The sequence below is a fragment of the Pinus tabuliformis genome, chromosome Q (genome assembly GCF_031772625.1).
Source record: "Pinus tabuliformis cultivar Carrire ecotype Pingquan chromosome Q, CPIR1, whole genome shotgun sequence".
NCBI classification, from domain to species: Eukaryota; Viridiplantae; Streptophyta; class Pinopsida; order Pinales; family Pinaceae; genus Pinus; species Pinus tabuliformis.
Genome location: NC_142296.1, coordinates 1,154,704,659 through 1,154,711,370, shown reverse-complemented (window position 1 = coordinate 1,154,711,370; position 6,712 = coordinate 1,154,704,659). Strand labels below are relative to the sequence as shown.

At 38.7% G+C, this 6,712-nt stretch overlaps 1 pseudogene; it reads right to left on the bottom strand.

Moving 5' to 3' along the window:
* Positions 1-3,235: 3,235 nt before the first annotated feature.
* On the bottom strand, positions 3,236-5,723 carry LOC149223742 (uncharacterized; annotated as a pseudogene).
* Positions 5,724-6,712: the final 989 nt, after the last annotated feature.

Here is a 6,712-nt window from a genome sequence, read left to right as displayed (position 1 = left end):
TAAACATAACTATTAATAAGCCTAGAAATTTGAAATTGTTCCATGCAAAACTAGAAGCAAAGATGCACTATTTCTACTCCTCATCAACTGAATCCACCGGTACAAGTTATTTCACAGTGGAAATTGGTAGCTCTGTGTGGGGAATATAGGGGATATTTTTCTCTATTCAACTGAGCCGACCATTCTGTTGTTGTAATTAAAACTATATTTTTTGAAATTATTTGGTGTAATCTATGTGTCCATGGGAGGCCAAATGCATATCAAGAGGAAACTTGTCTAAAGCTTTAGCTAGGATTCTCTTCATTATCCAAAAAAAAAGGATTGTCTAGTTGTTTTGAAATGATCTACCACAAGTGCAGCCTAGGTCTAAGATAATGTTTTCCAATTATCTAAATCAAGTTCAAAATCATCCTTATTTTATCGAATTTCTACTTTTTCGGTCTACAATAAGTTTCTTGACCATATTGGAGCTACTAGCGTGATATGCTTGAGTCACTTCTTGACTTATACGAGAGGTCGACTTGCGTTCCAAACTCATCCCCCCAGAAGTACTAGGTTGAATGGTCAAAGAAGGGGAGGCCTTCATTTACTTCCCTCGGCCACGACTCCCACGACCATTCTTACTTTTACTAGAGGTTCGGACCGTGATGCTACTTCTTCTGATCAGATGCCGACCCATGTCCACCTCTAAAGTTCAACCCAAATAGGGTCACAAATTAGAAGTAGCGTGCTCTATATGAGTAGCGCGCCTCCAGTTCCAGTTCACAACTTTGCAAAACACGATTTCGGCCTTCAACTTCACCAGCTCGATTTCTGCCTTGAGAATTTGTGCAAATGAATTGTTTACCATGGTTTATATGTGAAGAAAAATATCTCATAAAATCAGATTTGATTTTAAATTTACTCCATGACCCACTTTTATAATGTTTGGCACTTTGTCATTCGATCACTTAATATAATGTTGTTCTTTGGCTTTTCCTTGCTTTTTCTGAGTCTTGGACTGATGATACCTTGTTGTTTTTTGCAGGGATGGTGGCGTGGCTTAGCGAAGGATAACCAAGGCTGCTTCTGAATTTTAAAGACTGAAATCTTGAAATATAAACTCACTGAACCTTCTTCTAGCCTTTAGGAATCATTTGACAAGTTTGAAGACCAACTATAAAACCTTGACTCTGAAATGACTCTTTTCTGGACCACAGTAACATCAATGAATGACGAGAAATGAACCTTGGAGAATTTGATTCTGACAAGGGACTGACAGGACCGAGTCTAACATTGGCTCCAATGGGGATGGCAGCTGCCGCTTCTTGGAGGTGCCAAGAATCTGCAGATCTTTGGGAGAACAGATAGTGCCTCCATCCATTGGGCAATGAAGTCATTATTTCGATCAACCACACAAAATTTTGGCTCATTGCTTAATTGAAACTAACTGAAAAGAGTGAAAAACTAGCTCAGCAAACTTCACACTAAAACTATAATGAAACTTAGAACAAAATGTTGCCTTTTGGCTGCTTATTTATTTACCAAATCTACCCTACTTTGCTGTAAAAACAGTAGATCAGGTAATACTGAAATGCCAGATCAACCATTCAAGTAAACCTGAGAATGATGCCGCTTGAGAATGCTTCAACCAGATCACAGATGCAATTGCTGGCAGCCCTACATGCACATAATGAGTCTGATCATGTAACAAAGAGTTTGATTTGTCAGTCAAACTGAAAAACATTTCCATGTACATCGCAATAGGATCACGAAAGCAAGACTCCGTTTTCTGCCCCAACTCCGCAATACATATTTCCAGCTGCACACTGTCAATGCAAACATCTGTAGGAAACTCTGTTATTTCTTGTTTTGAAGGAGGAAGAGTTTCCAAGAACTTTTTAGGGTCTCGGAAATCATATGACTAGATCTGCTCATTCAAATACTGAATCTCCTTCTCAATTCTTTCAACAATTAACTCACGGACACCTGCTCTAGCTTCAAGAGGAAACTTTAGAGATTTTAAACATTGTAACATAGCAATGAAAAATCCTTCATCAAATTCAAATTTCCTTAACTGACCTCTAACTTCTTTTACAGCTTCACACAGTGCAGGGTTTGCCACATACCCTACCATTGCATGAGTGGATCAGTGCACACTGGAATCTCTGGATCAAGCTGGAGTCATCAGGTGAATGTTTCAGCCTTCATATGTGTCTGACTGATGTCCACCATCAGCATCAGATCTGCAACTTGATTTCATGTACTAGGACAAGACAATCAACAACTCGAATGTCACATCAATAACAAACCATCTTTCCCCAGTATGGTCGCCACTATGTTAGTGCTCAAAATCTACCTCAGGCTGAAGAAGGAAAAACTTGAGGCAACATCAAACAAAGCTCAGCCTCGTAGCTAGCCCTACGAGGACAAGAGAGGGATCTCTCCAGTCGATCTCAAGAAAATGAGCAATAGGATGCGAGATGACTTCAAACTGGCACTGATTTTAGGCTAGTAAAGAGATATGAATGAGGTTTTTAATAAATGACGGGGTCTTCTGGGCTGCATGGGGCAAAGACAGCAAGAGCAGAGATTTAATCAAAGGAACAAATTATTTCATAAGGCGAGGTAGGAGTGAATTTTAACAATTAACTTTGAAATAATATGGGATGAAAAGACTATTTAAAGAGCTGAAAAGGGCATTAATCAATGATTCCTTTACAGACAGAAGACAATTACACAAATACTGAAACGCTCTTTCGAGGCAGAGAAAATAAATTGGGTTCTACCTCCCACACTGTAAAGCATTCAGCTGGAAATGATAATGAATGAAACTATGAAACATTACAAAGACATATGAAACAGAAGAAAAACATATGCTAAACTTTCACACCACAAGAATCTTACAAATCAGAGATGTGCCATTTAATTATTTTCTCTGTCAGTCGACTGTACAATAAAACTCTGTATTTCTCCTCCACCAACTTTCAGAAATCTCTAACCCTTACAAATCATTTGCAATAAATTAAATATATCTTAGAGATGTGATAACTGATCGATGAAAATTGAACACTGTTACATCAATCATCACAAAAATAGGAAAAGTCTGTTCTAAAAGGAGTAGCGTTAGATTTGTTTGTTAATAACTAATGGAGAGGCAGCAGCTGTAGCTGAAGACCATTTAAATTTGTAACTGAAGACCAAAATAGGTAGTACACTCTGTTGTGGCAGATATCTCCATTTAAATTTAAACTTTCTAGCTTTGAATGCCACTTGTTTTTCCACGTATTTCAGAGGTATTACCTGGATGACATATTTTTTGGTCAAGAATTTCCAGATAAGGAATAGAGATTGTAATTGTGTTCTCAGATTCAGTAGGGGAACTAAGATCTTTGAGTGAGGCTATTTTCGCAACCTTAACAGGAATGTTATGAACATTTTCATCTTGTGTCTCAGTACCATCCATATTTTCTTCAATCAGGATTTTCCTTCTGCAGGCTGAACCATTATTGGACTGATCCTTAGTTCCCTGCTTTCTCTTGGAAGATTTTTTGGTTCTCTTGGAAGATTTTTTGGTTAGCTGACTACTTCCATCATTCCAGGTCTCACACTATATGTCTGCTTTACATTCTCCTGAGAATTCAGAAAACTTAACTTCATTTTGATTTTCATTGGTTTTATTAGATCTTTTCATTGATTTTGAAGCCATATTCTCCACATTTCTGACAGAAAGCAGTGAGCACTTTGGATTTGGTTCTTTTATTCCCACATTCTCTGAACTGCTAACCCACTTGCCGTCTATCCAATCCTGATGAAGCCAGAGTTGTGTTATATCGTACTCCAATTTCTCCAAAGTCTGGCTGAAGTAAATAACATATTTATTTTGAGGCAGAATGCCATCAACAACTCCCTTCCACCAACCATCTTGATCATATGCATCCACTTCTTCATTAAGGAAAAATCATTGTATATTCAAAGCTGGAGGTTCGGGCCTTATCAGATGTGCTTTTACTTTTTCATTCAATTTTGATTTCTCATCATCAGTCATCAGGTCCCTGAATTCAACCAAGACAACACTGCAAATTTTCCTGAGTATGGTTGCAGGAAACCAGGCTCCACTGAAGCCTTCTTCATCACTTGAAACCTCCACAGAGATGCCCTTTTTAGACTCATATTGGCCTTTTCTCTCTTAAAACTAGTTAGGAGACTGTCACAAAATGCACAATGGTGTGCCCAAATGAGATATAAAGGATTCTGTGAGAACACAGATGAACGATTTGGATCATACTCACTGCCAAAATGGATATTAAATGAGGAAGGTGCACGGATCTCCTCATTTTCTAAAATGATTCAAAGAAAATGGGCAGTACTGTCAAAGAAAGAATGGAAGAATGTGGTGGCACTGAAATGAAATCAATGTTGATGTTGCGTTGAGGATTATTAAATTGCATCACGGATGGAAATGGTAGATATTTAGAAATCCAATGCAATGATCACAAATTTGTTTGATCATAGGCCACTGCACACTGCAGGATTTGGATGCTCATCGATTGATCATAGGCCACTGCACACTGCAGGATTTGGATGCTCATCGATAATAGACATGGCTTTGAAATTCCAATTTCATTAATCATGATAGAGCATAAAGGCAATTGCGAATGGTCTCAAAGCCTCATATCTAAGTGTACACACAAATCTTATTCCAAGGTTTGTCCTTGCATGGTTCTAATTGATGTAGCTCCAACAATTAGTTACAACAGAATGCTCCAAACGAAGCTCCAACACTGTATGAAAGATTTCGTTGGCAGCATTGCAAAAATACCCATAGCTATCTTCACAAAAATCCACCATGTTGTTTACACCATAAACCAGTTTATCAAACCGGACTTCAACTTTATTGGGATTCTCATCCAGCAAAAGTATCACTCGACCTTTGGTACCAATTGATGGCTCTTTGCTTCCGGTCCCAATTCCTGTATTCGTCTCAAGAGAAAGGGAAACTATTTTAATGAATTTTACTACTCAAACAGTGAAAAAAAAAATCAAACAACTGTTTGCGTATGCTTCAAACTGTGTGCAGGTGGATGGCATATAATAATAAAGATATTGGACAAAGACTAGATTCCCTTCATGCTTTCCCTGTTGCAAGTCATTTCACCACCAAAATCTGTTGCATTGCTTAATTTCTCATAAAACCTCATCAGTCTTCACAATGTTTCTAAGACAACAATACTCTTTAACGGTCAATGGAATCTAACTTGTTCTTTGCATCTTCAAAATGTTTCTCAAGCAAGGTTTTGATGAAATCTCTCAAACGGGAAGCTTTCAACAGGTCTGAACCACTATTTTCCAAAGTGTTATCCCGGCTTGTGCTATTGGAGAATAGTTTAATATTGCATTGTTTTGCAGCATAAGCCTATAAGCCCACGACTTCCTTCCATCCATCCAGCACTTGCAAGACGATTGAGGCATTTTGCATGAAACTGGACGCAAGGGCAAAAAAAAATTTAAAAATTTGGCTCTGAGACTGTATGGGTAGCGCGCTCACCCAATGCGTAGCGAGCTACAAGTGCGTAGCATCCGTGGTATTTAACATTGGCTGGTGAGGTTATATGCGTAGCGCGCTCTATATGAGTAGCGCGCCTCCAGTTCCGGTTCACAACTTTGCAAAACACGATTTCGGCCTTCAACTTCACCAGCTCGATTTTTGCCTTGAGAATTTGTGCAAATGAATTGTTTACCATGGTTTAGATGTGAAGAAAAATATCTCATAAAATTAGATTTGATTTTAAATTTACTCCATGACCCACTTTTATAATGTTTGGCACTTTGTCATTCGATCACTTAATATAATGTTTTTCTTTGGCTTTTCCTTTCTTTTTCTGAGCCTTGGATTGATGATACCTTGTTGTTTTTTGCAGGGATGGTGGCATGGCTTAGCGAAGGATAACCAAGGCTGCTTCTGAATTCTTAAGACTGAAATCTTGAAATATAAACTCATTGAACCTTCTTCTAGCCTGTAGGAATCATTTGACAAGTTTGAAGACCAACTATAAAACGTTGACTCTGAAATGACTCTTTTCTGGACCACAGTAACATCAATGACTACGAATGACGAGAAATGAAGCTTGGAGAATTTGATTCTGACAAGGGACTGACAGAACCGAGTCTAACAGCTGGATAGAAAGATTCATGAGTTCGTGGCGAAGGAAAATAAGAATCCATGAGTATTAAAGGAAGAGTGGTTAGAGCGCTACTTATATATAGAAATCCATGATTTTTTCTTTTCATCCTTCCCCTCTAAGGTGTATGAGTGGATCACAAAGTTAGCAGACAGTCAAGGAAGGTGTAGGCTCAACAAACCTATTGTGTGGACTCCAGAGTTGGTGCGCAGACTAGAAGCATTAGAAGATAAGATCGTGTGCACTATGGACCATTGGCTCGATCGAATTATAGGAGGGTTTATCACCGAGTTCACGGTAGATACTTCAGTCAGCTACAGCGAGGCAGAACGACACTTCCTCAAAGGACCACGAGGTAAGTACGTTAAATCTTTGAACACTTGGATTAAGATGCTACTGTGTGAATAGCAGGTTATGCAAATAAATTAATGTTTAGGGCTACATGAAGTGGGAGGATCTACAAAAACAAAGGTAGCGAAGAATTAGAGACTAGTCCCTCGATTTCGCCTCCGCGGGAGAGCGAGGAGGAGCTCACGAAAGTTTCACCAAGA